At 43.8% G+C, this 13,688-nt stretch overlaps 1 protein-coding gene across 1 annotated transcript in view; it reads right to left on the bottom strand.

Annotated features, from left to right (window-relative positions):
* The window catches only part of RSPO4 (R-spondin 4), a 57,922-nt gene that overhangs the window by 24,888 nt on the left and 19,346 nt on the right, over window positions 1-13,688 (bottom strand). The window lies entirely within an intron of this gene.

Raw genomic sequence — 13,688 nt, 5'->3', positions numbered from 1 at the left:
TGCCTCTGAGTGGTTTAAACCAGACTTTTAACCAAAGTGCAATCAACAGGATCTCGCCCAATGAGAAAAGCAAACGGTTTCACTCCTTGCCTATTAGCCCAAGACTTTTTGGTGCCTGAAGCTTTCGCCCTCGTGGGTGGTTAAAGGGGGGAAAAAAGGCCAATTCTGCAGTCCTCGAAGGATGTCTCAACACCCATTCTCCCTGGCAAACCTCACATCCTAATAAATTGCTTTAAATGTTCCCGGGTTGAATCCAACCAGCCTTTCAAAGTTGTTTTTTTTTTCCTAATGGGTAAATAATTCTTCGGTTGGTCTGCTCTTTCTGAGTCATTTTTGCAGCCTCTGTGGGTTCGTTTGGTTTTTTTTTTCTTCCCAATCAGAATAGAGCTGGAAGGGACTTCAGAGGTCTTCTAGTCCAACCCTCTGATCAAGCAGGAGATCCTATTCCATTTTAGACCTGTTGGCAGTTAAAACCCACCCCTCTCCTAGAAAAAGGAAATATTTAAAAGGCAGAATATTTCCCCTAAAAAGAGTAGAAACTCAAGAGCAGAAACTCACCCCCACCTTTATTAATGGGTGGGCCATTAAGGCCTGGGCCAGAATACTTTACATAACAAAGATCTCCAGGTAAAGCTATAGCAATTGCCTAAAAGCCCTTTCATTACATCATCATCCAGCAAAGGCTCAACCAAACCTGGGACTCAGGACAGCCTACAGAGTTGCCCCCGCATGGCCTCATGGGAGTCTGACAACCAATCAGAATACAAGCTCCAATTCAAATCCCAACAAAGGTTATAAAACCCAGGCACTCTCAGCACCTCAGCCCCTTTTCTTGATCTGTTCCTTCAGCTTCCTTTTCACTCTGGAGCTGCAGGCCCTGTGGTCCTGTCCACCATTAAACCATCTTTCCTAACAGCCTCCATGTTTCCAGTCTCTTTTTCCCCCACTTGGAACTGAACCCAGAAGGATATTTTCTTCCAACAGAACCCAATGGCTACCCAGTTTTTTCTAAAAAACCTCCAGTGATGGAGCACCCACAACTTCTGGTGGCAAACAGTTCCACTGGTTAATGGTTCTCATTGTTAGGAAATTCCTCCTTCATTCCAGGTTGCTTCTCTCCTTGGTTAGTTTCCATGGGTTGCTTCTTGTCCTGCCTTCAGGTTACTTTGGAGAATAGCTTGACTCCCTCCTCTTTGGGGCAGCCCCTCAAATACTGGAAGACTGCTATCATGTCGTCCCCCCACCCAATTCTTCTTTTCTCTAGACTAGCCAAGCCCAATTCCTGGAACAATTCCTGATATTAGCACAGTGGAGAAAGTCCAGAAATATTTCACAAGAAGAGTTCTCCGCTCCTCTACTCATTGCAGAAGACCTTATGCCACCAGACTCGAAATTCTAGACCTAGAAAATCTAGAACTACGCCGCGTTCGGTCCGATCTAAGTATAGTATATGAAATCATTCATTGCAATGTCCTACCTGTCAATGAATACTTCAGCTTCAACCATAACAACACAAGAGCACACAATAGATACAAACTCAAGCTTAACCGCACCAAACTCGATTGCAGGAAATATGACTTCAGCAACAGAGTGGTCAATGTCTGGAATACTCTACCTGGCTCTGTGGTTTCTTCCCCAAACCCCAAAAACTTTAACCTTAAACTTTCTACTATTGGCCTCACCCCTTTCCTAAGAGGCCTGTAGGGGGCGTGCATAAGCGCACCAACGTGCCTACTGACCCTGTCCTATTGTTTCTTTTATTTTTCTTATATGTATCCATGTATTCATAACTATGTTTATACTTATACCGTCCCTGTCCTATTGTTTCTTTTATTTTTCTTATATGTATCCATGTATTCATAACTATGTTTTTTATTTATACCTATTATCTTGTAAGCAATTGACAAAAATAAATAAATAAATAAATAAATAAATAATAAACTGTTCTTCATATGTTTTAGCCTCCAGGCCTTTAAATCCCCTTAGTTCAGGGGTGGCCTTCAAACAGTTTGCACCAGTTCAAGCGATCTGGATGTTAAGTTTACATCGGGTTCGGTGAACCGGGAGTTCCAATAACTGGCTGGCCCCGCCCACCCCATCCCACCCAGGAATCCCCACATGGCCCATTTTGGATCTCAGGTAAGTGCAAGGCCTGCATGGAGGCGAAACATGGGCCTCCCGGAAGCTACAGAAAGTGAGAAATGGGCCCATTTCCGGCCTCCAGGAAGCTTCCAGAACCCAAGGAGGGCAAAAAGCCCCCCCCCTTCCACAGCCCATGTTCTCTCCCAGGGTGGTGCAGGAGGCCGACTAGGCCACGCCCCCAATGGCCATGCCCACCCATCAACTGGGCAGAGAACAGGTTGTTCAATTATTTGAAGTCCCTCCCCCTCTTCACCTGTTGCTCTTCTCTTCTATGGAGAGTTTTACGGAGGAATGATGGGAGTCTGTCATCTGCACCTCTACAACTGCCTGGTTCGGTTCTGCAACCCCACAGGACAGACACAGACTTCAGAGAGGAATTCAGATGGCAGAAAAAGCAATGGCTGCTAACCTGCCTTCCATGGAGGACCTGCATCCTGCACGAGTCAAAAAGAGGGCTGTGAAAATATTTACAGACTCCTCACATCCTGGATATATAAACTGTTTCAACTCCTTCCCTCAAAACGATGCTATAGAGTCCTGCACACCAGAACAACTAGACACGAGGAGAGTTTTTTCCTGAACTCCATCACTCTGCTAAACAAATAATTGCCTCAACCCTGTCCAACTGTTTACAAAGTCTGTACCACTATTACTGTTAATCTTCTCATCACTCCTTATCACCCATCCCCTCCCACTTGTGACTGTATGACTGTATCCTAACGATTTATATTGACTGTTTCCTAGTATGATTTGATTGCTTATTGTACCCTTTGACTATCATTAAGTGTTGGACCTGATGATTCTTGACTTGATCTTTTCTTTTATGGACACTGAGAGCATTTGCACCAAGACAAATTCCTTGTGTGTCCGATCACACTTGGCCAATAAAGCTATTTTATTCTATTCTATTCTGTTCTGCTCTGTTCTGTTCTACAGAATAACAGAGTTGGAAGGGATCTTGGAGGTCTTCTAGTCCAACCCCCTGCTTACTCAGGAAACCCTGTATTTCTTTTCCTTTCTTTCCGTTCCTCTCCTTCTTTCTGTTCCTTTCCTTTCCTTCTTCTCTTTTCTTTTCTTTCCTTCTTTTTCCTTTTCTTTCCTTCTACTCTATTTCCTTTCCTTTTTTTTTCTTTCTTTTCCTTCTTCTCTATTTCCCTTTCTTTCTTTCTTCTATATTTCTTTTCCTTTCTTTCCTTTCCTTCTTTTTCCTTTCCTTCTACTGTATTTCCTTTCCTTTCCTTCTTCTCATTTTTTTCTTCCTTCTTCTCTATTTCCTTTCCTTTCCTTCTTCTCTATTTCCTTTCCTTTTCTTTCTTCTGTATTTCCTTTCCTTTCCTTCTTTTTCCTTTCCTTCTTCTTCTATTTCCCTTTCTTTCTTTCTTTCTTTCTTTCTTTCTTTCTTTCTTTCTTTCTTTCTTTCTTTCTTTCTTTCTTTCTTCTGTATTTCTTTTCCTTTCTTTCCTTTCCTTCTTTTTCCTTTCCTTCTTTCTGTTCCTTTTCTTTCCTTCTTCTCTATTTCCTTTCCTTTCTTCTTTATTTCTTTCCTTTCTTTCTTCTCTATTTCTTTTCCTTTCTTTCCTTTCCTTTCCTTCTTCTCTATTTCCTTTCCTTTCTTCTTCATTTCTTTCTTCTGTATTTCCTTTCCTTTCCTTTCCTTTCCTTTCCTTCTTCTCTATTTCCTTTCCTTTTCTTTCTTCTGTATTTCCTTTCCTTTCCTTCTTTTTCCTTTCCTTTCCTTCTTTCTGTTTTTCCCTTTTCATTTTCTCCACTTCCTTTCACTTTCACTTTTAATCTTCCTGTGAAGTTCCCCAAAGTAGGCGAAGGGCAGGCCTGTTATTTCTGAATGTTGACGCCCTCTTCTTTGTGGCAGCTCCTCAAGTATTATCTATGTATTTTATATTTATAATTCATAAAAATATAAAGTGCAAATTTCCATGAACCAAAAGGCCTCCTTCCAACCCTATTATTGTTCTATAATTTTGTCCTTCCAAGGCAAGGCTTCTCAACCTTAAGTACTTCATGATAGGTGGGACTTATTAATTCCCAGAATTTATAGACCTGCCTTGTGCTATAAATTCATTCCATCAACGGTGGGCTCTCTCTTTTTAAAAACAACACTAACCCAAAAAATGACAAACTTTGCATTTTTCTAGGAGCCACGCTTTCTCTGCTTGCATAAGCTTCCATTTTTGTTTTTGTTTTTTTGTAACCTTCCCCACAATACACAACTTTGTTCTTCAACCAAGTTTGCAGGCAGTTTCCCCCATTTAATCCAGAATTGTAGACTTTTTTTTTTTTTTTTTTTTAAGGTACACAATTTTTCCAAGCTGAGAAATCATTCCAGATTTTCCATGCTGGGCACCATAAATTTTATGCTTGTTGGTGTCACAAGAGTTTCCATTTTAGGCAGCTACGTTGTGAAATTGGAGAAGAAACTAGTGACAAATTTCCCCTTGTAGACAGGATTTAAACCACTAGCAAATTACATGGCCATTAATTTGCTCAGTACTTCTCAACTTTGGCAACTTTAAAACACGTGGACTTTAATTCCCAGAATTGCCCAGCCAGATGGATGGATGGATGGATGGATGGATGGATAGATAGATAGATAGATAGATAGATAGATAGATAGATAGATAGATAGATAGATAGATAGATAGATATGGATGGACAGACATAGGTAGGTAGATATATAGATAGATAGATGGATGGGTGGATGGGTGGATAGATAGATAGATAGATAGATAGATAGATAGATAGATAGATAGATAGATAGATAGATAGATAGATAGATATGGATGGACAGACATAGGTAGGTAGATATATAGATAGATGGATGGGTGGATGGGTGGATGGATAGATAGATAGATAGATAGATAGATAGATAGATAGATAGATAGATAGATAGATAGATAGATAGATATGGATGGACAGACCAAGGTAGGTAGGTAGATAGATATAGAAAGATAGATAGATAGATAGATAGATAGATAGATAGATAGATAGATAGATAGACAGACAGACAGCCAGACAGACAGACAGACAGATAGATATGGATAGACAGACATAGGTAGGTAGGTAGATATAGATAGATAGATAGATGGATGGATGGATGGATGGATGGACAGACATGATAGATAGATGATAGATAGATAGATGGATGGATGGATAGATAGATAGATGGATGGATGGATGGATAGATAGATAGATAGATAGATAGATAGATAGATAGATAGATAGATAGATAGATAGATAGAGATATGGATGGACAGACATGATAGATAGATGATAGATGGATGGATGGATGGACGGACAGACAGACAGACAGACAGACAGACAGACATAGACAGATAGATAGATGATAGATAGAAAGATAGAGATAGATATGGATAGAGATAGATAGATAGATAGATAGATAGATAGATAGATAGATAGATAGATAGATAATTGCTAGATAGATAGATAGATGATTGCTAGATAGATAGATGATAGATAGATCATTTTTTAGAGCCATGGTGGTTAGGAATGCACCACTGCAGGCTACTTCTGCTGACTGTTGGCTGACTGCAATTTGGCAATTCGAATCTCACCAGGCTCAAAGTTGACTCAGCCTTCCCTCCTTCCGAGGTCAGTAAAATGAGGACCCAGATTGTTGGGGTGCAAGAGGCTGACTCTGTAAACTGCTTAGAGAGGGCTGTGAAGCATTGTGGAACAATCTATAAGTCTAAGTGCTATCTATTTATGTCTCTCTCACACACACACTCTCTGTCTCTCACTGTTTCTCTCTCTCTCTGTGTCTCTGTGTCTCTGTCTGTCTCTCTCTTGGAATGTGGTATTGCAGGCCAATTCTGCCCATTGCCAGGAGTTCGATCCTGACCGGCTCAATGTTGACTGAAGCCTTCCATCCTTCTGAGGTCACTAAAATGAGGACCCAGATTGTTGGGGGAAATAATAGGCTGACTCTGTAAACTGCTTAGAGAGGGCTGGAAAGCCCTGTGAAGGAGTATGTAAGTGCTATTGCTATATTTTTCTTCTTTCCTTCCTTCCTTTTTCCTTCCTTGCTCCCTCTCCTTTCCTTTTCCCTTTCCTCTCTTTTTCATTCCTCTCTTTTTCCCTCCTTTCTGGGGGCGCAGTGGTTAGAAGGCAATATTGCAGGCTGACTCTGTTCACAGCCAGGAGTCCAATCCTGACCAGCTTAAGGTCAACACAGCCTTCCATCCTTCCCAGGTGAGTCAGATGAGGACCCAGATTGTTGGGGGAAATAATAGGCTGACTCTGTAAACTGCTTAGAGAGGACTGGAAAGCACTATGAAGCGGTATATAAGTCTAAGGGCTATTGCTATTGCTATTTTGTGAGCTTCTGATAAAAGTCTTTTAACAACCATATTCCTAGTTTAACAACAGCAGTGATTTCAGGTGAGAACTGTGGTAAGAAAGTTGGTAAGAATGGGGCAGAGTAGATTCTGGGTGGAAAAAAAGGGGGGGTAGGATCCTGTTGCTTTAAGACCAGTCTTTGCTATAATGAATGGATTCCTAAAAGCATTAGGGATCTTTTCTTGGCTGGCACGGAAGCCAGGAAAACTCAGTCTACTTAATGAGTAACAGGGAGGGGTGTGTGTGTGCTTCTATCAGCTCCAAAATAGCTCCTCCAAATCATCTCCATAACTTCCTCCATAACTTCAAAAATACCTCCTCCAAATCATCTCCATAACATCTCCATAACTTCAGTGTTCAGAAATCTTTATTGTCCCCTTGGCATTTAATTTTCCAGTTTAATTACCTATTGATGCCAAAGCGGATTTTTCCGATTTCTCATTCATCTCTCTTCGCTGTCAACGTAAGGAAGGAGAGTGGGAAAAAAGCTTTCCCTTTTCACTTTCATTCGCAGCTTCCGAATCTTCTTTGGGAGCGATGTATCTTTTATAAAATTTAAATTCCAAGATACCTTAGTTATTGCTTCTTATCCCGGTCAGCCAAAACTTTCACTTCTTAACTTCCTCCTGCATTTTCATTTCCGGATGAGTGCTTCTTTGAGGCGGCCATTTCTGACCGCCGCTCTTACCGCCTTTGGGAAAGGGAGTTTAGCCAGCTGAGGAGGAAAGATGTGGCTTTCCTCGACCCTGCTGGAATCTCCCCCCTCTTCACCACCTCTATGGGGTGGCTTAGCCCCGAAGCCAGCTGGCTCGGGGCGCTCCAGCGGCGAGCCCAGGCAGAAACCGTGCACGATCGCGGATTCCTGCCTGCCGCCGAAGCCCTGCAAACCGGAAGTTTCAACATCTCCATAACTTCAGAAGGAGACAAAAACTGCAGGATTTCCTCTGGAAATCCCACGCCACTCGAAGGGCGTTCATCCCAAATTGCATAGCTAAAAGTCTGTAGAGATGGTTTGTCCCAAAGGTGCTTTTTCAAGGAGGCAACTGGACTTTCTGTGGTTTTTTTTTTCCTCCTGAAAAGGCACCTGTGGGACAAACCATGATCTGGATAACTGAGAATCTCTAGATAGACTCTTATGGTTTGATTGAGTTGGCTCTCAGGGGAGAGACACAGAGAAGCTTCAGATCTCAGCCAGTCCTTGAGTATTGAAGATTTGTCTTTAAATGAATCCAAACTCCAGCTCCTCTTTTAGGACAATGATGGTTTATTCAATATAGCATCAAACAACACGTACTCTAATCAGGCAAGAATGGCTAAAAGCCAGGAAAGATTAGAGCTGGGTTAAGAGCTTGCTCCCTTTCCTTTTATCATATTTATATTATTTATTCCTTTTATTTATTCCTTATGATTCTCAACTCTTGACGAATGTCTCTTTTCTTTTATGTATACTGAGAGTATTTTCAGCAAGACAAATCCCTTGTGTGTCCAATCACACTTGGCCAATAAAAAGAATTATCTTCTCTTTCTCTTTCTTTCTTCTTTCTTTCTTTTCACCATTATCATGAGATATTTCATTATCATCAGACTTTCCTAAGATGCCTGTAGGGAGCGTGCATAAGTGCACCAACGTGCCTACCGTCCCTGTCCTATTGTTTCTTTTTAGTTTTCTTATATGTATCCATTTCATGTATTCATAACTATGTTTCTACTTATACCTGTTATTTTATAATCGCTTGATTAATAAATAAATAAATAAATAAATAAACAAATAAATATAAAATAAGGCACACCCCACCACACCCAGGCCTATACGCATTTCTAATTCTGGCCACACCTAACCCATTATCCTTAAATGCCCTAAATGCTACATCCCTACCCTATTCCGGCGCTCACTAATTGATCCCCACCTGGCGCCAGCTTCACCATGTTTTAACCTATGTCCTAATTATACCACCAATATGTGCCCCAACCCACTTTAACAATATGCACCACATCAATAAAGAGCCAGTTCCAGCAGCCCCGCAGTTGTTGCAGAATCCATCCTGCAGCCCCGCAGTTGTTGCAGAATCCATCCTGCAGCCCCGCAGTTGTTGCAGAATCCATCCTGCAGCCCCGCAGTTGTTGCAGAATCCATCCTGCAGCCCCGCAGTTGTTGCAGAATCCATCCTGCAGCCCCCGCAGTTGTTGCAGAATCCATCCTGCAGCCCCGCAGTTGTTGCAGAATCCATCCTCAGCTCTGCTGAAATCATTACCAAGCCATCGGCCAGCACACAAGCAGAAATACAGATCTGGCAGTAGCGGAGATAAGGTGACTTGCTGCGAGGCATATTTGGAGCTGACGGGCTCTGGGTGAACTCGCAGCCCGACATCAGAGCTGTAAATCATCATCTTTTAATGACCCTGTAATCCCTTGTGAGGTGGAGTCTGGGCAACTGAATGGAGCTAGCGGTGTGTTTACTGGCCGGATGCCCTTCCTGTCACCAATGCGGAGTTTTGTTCAGCAGATAACAGTATATTCTCATTGTGCCCAGAGAGGAAAATATCTGCCTCTACCCAGGATCGAACTCACAGCCTCCTGATTGTGAGGTGAGGGCTCCGCCTTTAGGCTGCCACACCACTCCAAGCCTTAGAGTTGTAAATCTAGTTTGGAATTAAACAGCAAAACTTGGATGAAGACAGTAACCCTTAAAACCACATAAGTGCATTCATACAACCATCAGGCTTGAGTTTAGCTTCTTTTAGCACAGTTCTTCCCAAACCTGGCTAGAATTGGGTAAAATGGTTCCTCTTTAGATCAAGGGTCTCCAAACTCAGCAACTTTAAGACTTGTGGGCTTTTCAACTCCTTTTAAACGCCCCCCAAACTTACTCAACTGTAATCAAGAGTTTTTGCAGCGTTAATTCAGCGCCAGGAAAAATAAACCCAGATGGCTTCCTTTAACATCTTTATAAACATCATAAGTAGATTTTACAAACCAGTTGTAGATTTCTCCAAGATGGAGCAAACTCAGACAGAAACATGTTGCAAGTAGTTTCCATAGCAACCCAGGAGCTCAGAAACAGAGATCAGTTTCACTTTAGTTTCAGCAGGCAAGCAAGACACACAGCAGAGGAGAGAAGCAGTTTCATTTTCAATAGACAGACTCAGAGCTTAACAGAGCTTCAGAGCTGCAGAGTCACACCTAGGCTACTTCTAGTTTCAGTTTCCATCCTAGGCAAATTCTAGGTTCAGTTTCCAAACAGTCCTCATTGGCTAACTCAATTGCTATGCCTATTCATTGGCTGACCTTGTTACCAAGATGCTCTGTTCCAGTTCGTGAATAGACTCTGACAGACTGTCTCGCTGAGCAACAGAAATTTTGGGCTCCATTGTGGTCCTAATTCAAGGACTACCTGGCAGGCAATTTCTAAAGGAGGAGACAGTTCAGATGTTTAGCGGATCGAGCGCTCCACTACATAACTAACTTTTATTAGCTAATCCTCAAAAACAAACCCAACACAAATGGTCCTCAACCTTGGCCCCTTTAAAGCCGCGTGGACTTCAGCTCCCAGAATTCTCCAGGCTGGCTGGCTAGAGAAGTCTGGGAGTTGAAGTCCCCATGGCTTAAAGGGGCCAAGGCTGAGAAAAACCGAGCATTCGCTTGGATCAAATTCTATTTGGAAATGGGACAAGCACATGCAGGATCCCAATCCATCACATTCCTTCATTTCTCTCCTCTTTCCTTTTCACCACCATCCCCCAAATAAAAACTCTCTAGATTTTTGCTGTCCTTTAAAAATATATATATGCACCATCCTCTTGTTTTGCAGCAAACTCAATGTACAGCTGCCAACACAGGCATGTGCAATTCTACCAGTTCGCACCTATTCGCCAGAACCGGTTGTTAACATTCTAAGTAGTTCGGAGAACCGGTTGTTAGAAGAAATTACAGAGCTAATCCTGTAAGGGAGGCAGGAAGGAAACATTCTGGTGTTGCTTACAGAAACTGCCTCTCCGTTAACCCTTATTACGTTCTTGGCAGGACGAGACTTCCTGTCTCAGGAACTTCTCTGGAGTTTTTTTTCCCCTCCTTTGCTGGTGCTTTGTTTGTGTGAAGTGACCATTCAAAGTTACAATGGCACTGAAAAAAAGTGACTTATGACCGTTTTTCACACTTACGACTGTTGCAGCATCCCCACAGTCATGAGAGGCCAGGCGAGGAGATGCGTGCCTCGATGTGAGTGATGTTGAGTTGGCCACACCCACCAACTAAGCCATGCCCACAGAACTGGTTGTTAAAAAATTTGAATCCCACCCCTGGGCACGTGTGATGAGATGCACAACCCCAGCCAGCTTTCTCATGGGCTTCGGAGGTGTTGCGTGCCTACCCCATTTTTATAACCCACTTTCCAGAAGATTGGGGCTTCTGAACCTGGCTGATATTTGCATCAATCAAATAATAAACACAAAGTCACTACCTTATTAAGATGTGAAAAGATGTGAAATCTCAATACCCCATTCAGAAGTATAATAACATATTACAGTACAATCCATCTCTTGGGTGTTATACTCGGCTAAGCGTTACAGTCAGCGTTGGATGTATATTTTGTGTGTATTCGTAGATATTGTACTCTCAAATTGCAAATAGAGACGTGGGTACTCTTATTTTTCTTATCTTCATTTTTAAGTGCTTTGGTTTTATTGTATTGCAAACAGTTGCTGGGGGGGCATCCACAGTTTTGTTGTACTTGTACAATGACAGTAAAGTCCTTCTCATTCTAATTCTTCTCATTCAATCAGAATACAGCCAGAAGGGACCTTGGAGGTCTTCTAGTCCAGCCCCCTGCTCAAGCAGGACACCCTATAACCAGGGGTGGGATTCGAAAATCCCAGCAACCGGTTCGCTGCCCGGTTGCTGGGTGGGCGTGGCCATGGTGGGCGTGGCCTACTGGAACTTCTAGGAGGGTCGTTTTTCACCTTCCCCAGAGTCCGGAGGCTTCCCTCGGGCCTCTGAGAGGGTGAAAATGGCCTCCCCCGGGCTCCGGAGGCGCTTCTGAAGGCGGAAACAGGCTTGTTTCCAGACATCTGGAAGGCCCATTTTCCCCCGTCCCAGAGCCTCCACATGGACTCTGCACTTACCTGCATTGCAAATGGGCTACGTGGAAACTCCAGGGAAGGGAGAGGAGGGTTGGGGGGGGAGGGACGGGGCAAGGGACAGCCAGTCGGTTCAAATACCGGTTTGGCGAACTAGATGCAAATTTAACATCCGGTTCGCTCGAACCGCTCCAAACCGGAAGAATCCCACCCCTGCCTATACCATTTTAGACAAGTGACTGTCCAGCCTCTTCTTAAAAAACCTCTAGTGACGGAGCAATCACAACGTCTGGTGGCAAGCTGTTCCACTGGTTAATTGTTCTCTGTCAGAAAATTTCTCCTTATTTCTAGGTTGAATCTCTCCTTGATTAGTTTTTTTTATTTATTTTTATTTGATTTTATTTGATTTGTCAATCGCTTACAAGACAATAGGTATAAGTATAAACATGAGTTAGAATATAGAAAATAGGTACAAATAGATGGGGACATTAGGACAGGGACGGGAGGCACAATGGTGCACTTATGCACGTTCCTTAATTTCCATCCTGCCTTCAGGTGCTTTAGAAAACCCCTTCCTCCTCTCCGTGGCAGCCCCTCAAATATTGGGAGATGCTCTCCTGTCTCCCCTGGTCCTTCTCTTCGCTAGACTAGCCAGGCCCAGTTCCTGCAACCATTCTTCATATACCGTATATGCCGGCGTATAAGACGACCCGGCGTATAAGACGACCCCCCAACATTTCCACTCAAAATATAGTTTGTTATATACTCGCCCCCTCTTCCGCACGCCTTCCACTTTTGGACTTTTTTTTTTTTTTTTGAGGCACTTTTGTCTACCATGGAAACGAATCCCGTGAAGCTGAAAGGAGCAGCCAGCCTTCTCCCAGCTCCCAAGGAAACGAGGCTCGCACCGCCCGGGCTCCACTGAGGTATCCGGCTGGGGCTGTCAGGAGTTGTTACCGCTGGCGCGGCTGCTTGCTGCTCCAGTCCGCGTTGCCTCGGGAAGGGAAAGGCAAAAAGGAAGAGCTGCGGCGGCGCTTTGCAATGGCAGCAGCGGCTCCTGGTTTTGCCTTTCCCTTCCCGAGGCAACGCGGGACTGGAGCGCGGAGCCGCGCCAGCGGTAACAACTCCTGACAGCCCCAGCCGGATACCTCAGCGGAGCTCGGGCGGTGCGAGCCTCGCTTCCTTGGGAGCTGGGAGAAGGCTGGCTGCTCCTTCGGCTTCACGGGATTCGCTTCCACGGTGCGCAAAGTGCCTCAGCCGCGGGCAGCCGCAGTGCTTCCCAATTACTATTTGCCGGCGTATAAGACGACCCGGCATATAAGACGACCCCCCCAATTGGAGGCATCTTTTTCAGGGCAAAAAAGTCGTCTTATCCGCCGGCAAATACGGTATTTTAGCCTCCAGGCCTTCGATCCTCTTAGCTGCTCTTCTCTGCACTTTTTCCAAAGTCTCAACATCTTTTTTTTTTTTTGTCACGTGTTGACCAAAACTGGATGCAGGATTCCAGGTGTGGCCTCATTAAGGCTTTATAAAGTCCATCGCAACCACTATCCAGGATTTTGGGGTTTCCTGTTCTTAAGGGCCCCATCCGGAAAACCTGCTCTCTTGTTTGGTTTGGCTGGAAAATCGGTTTTCGTCTTCCTCGCCAACATCTGAATCTCATTTGGAAAGGACGAGGAAGCAGAAGCAGAGGTAGATTTGTTGTGTGTTGTACGAAACAGCCTCGGACTGGTTTGCTATCCAGAGAGAGGCTAGCAGAATCCGGTCTTTGCTTTAAAAAGGTGAGTCTATGACTACAAGGTGAGTTCTAGTCCCGCCTTAGGCATGAAAGACAGCTGGGTGACTTTGGGCCAATCACAAGGAGTAGGTGAGTTCTAGTCCCGCCTTAGGCATGAAAGACAGCTGGGTGACTTTGGGCCAATCACCAGGAGACAGTGAGTTCTAGTCCCGCCTTAGGCATGAAAGACAGCTGGGTGACTTTGAGCCAATCACCAGGAGACAGTGAGTTCTAGTCCCGCCTTAGGCATGAAAGACAGCTGGGTGACTTTGAGCCAATCACCAGGAGAGTGTGAGTTCTAGTCCTGCCTTAGGCATGAAAG

The sequence above is a fragment of the Notechis scutatus genome, chromosome 3 (assembly GCF_049901735.1).
Source record: "Notechis scutatus isolate UNSWTSFEM ecotype Mainland chromosome 3, rNotScu1.2, whole genome shotgun sequence".
NCBI lineage: Eukaryota > Metazoa > Chordata > Lepidosauria > Squamata > Elapidae > Notechis > Notechis scutatus.
This window is presented reverse-complemented; position numbering and strand designations above follow the sequence as displayed.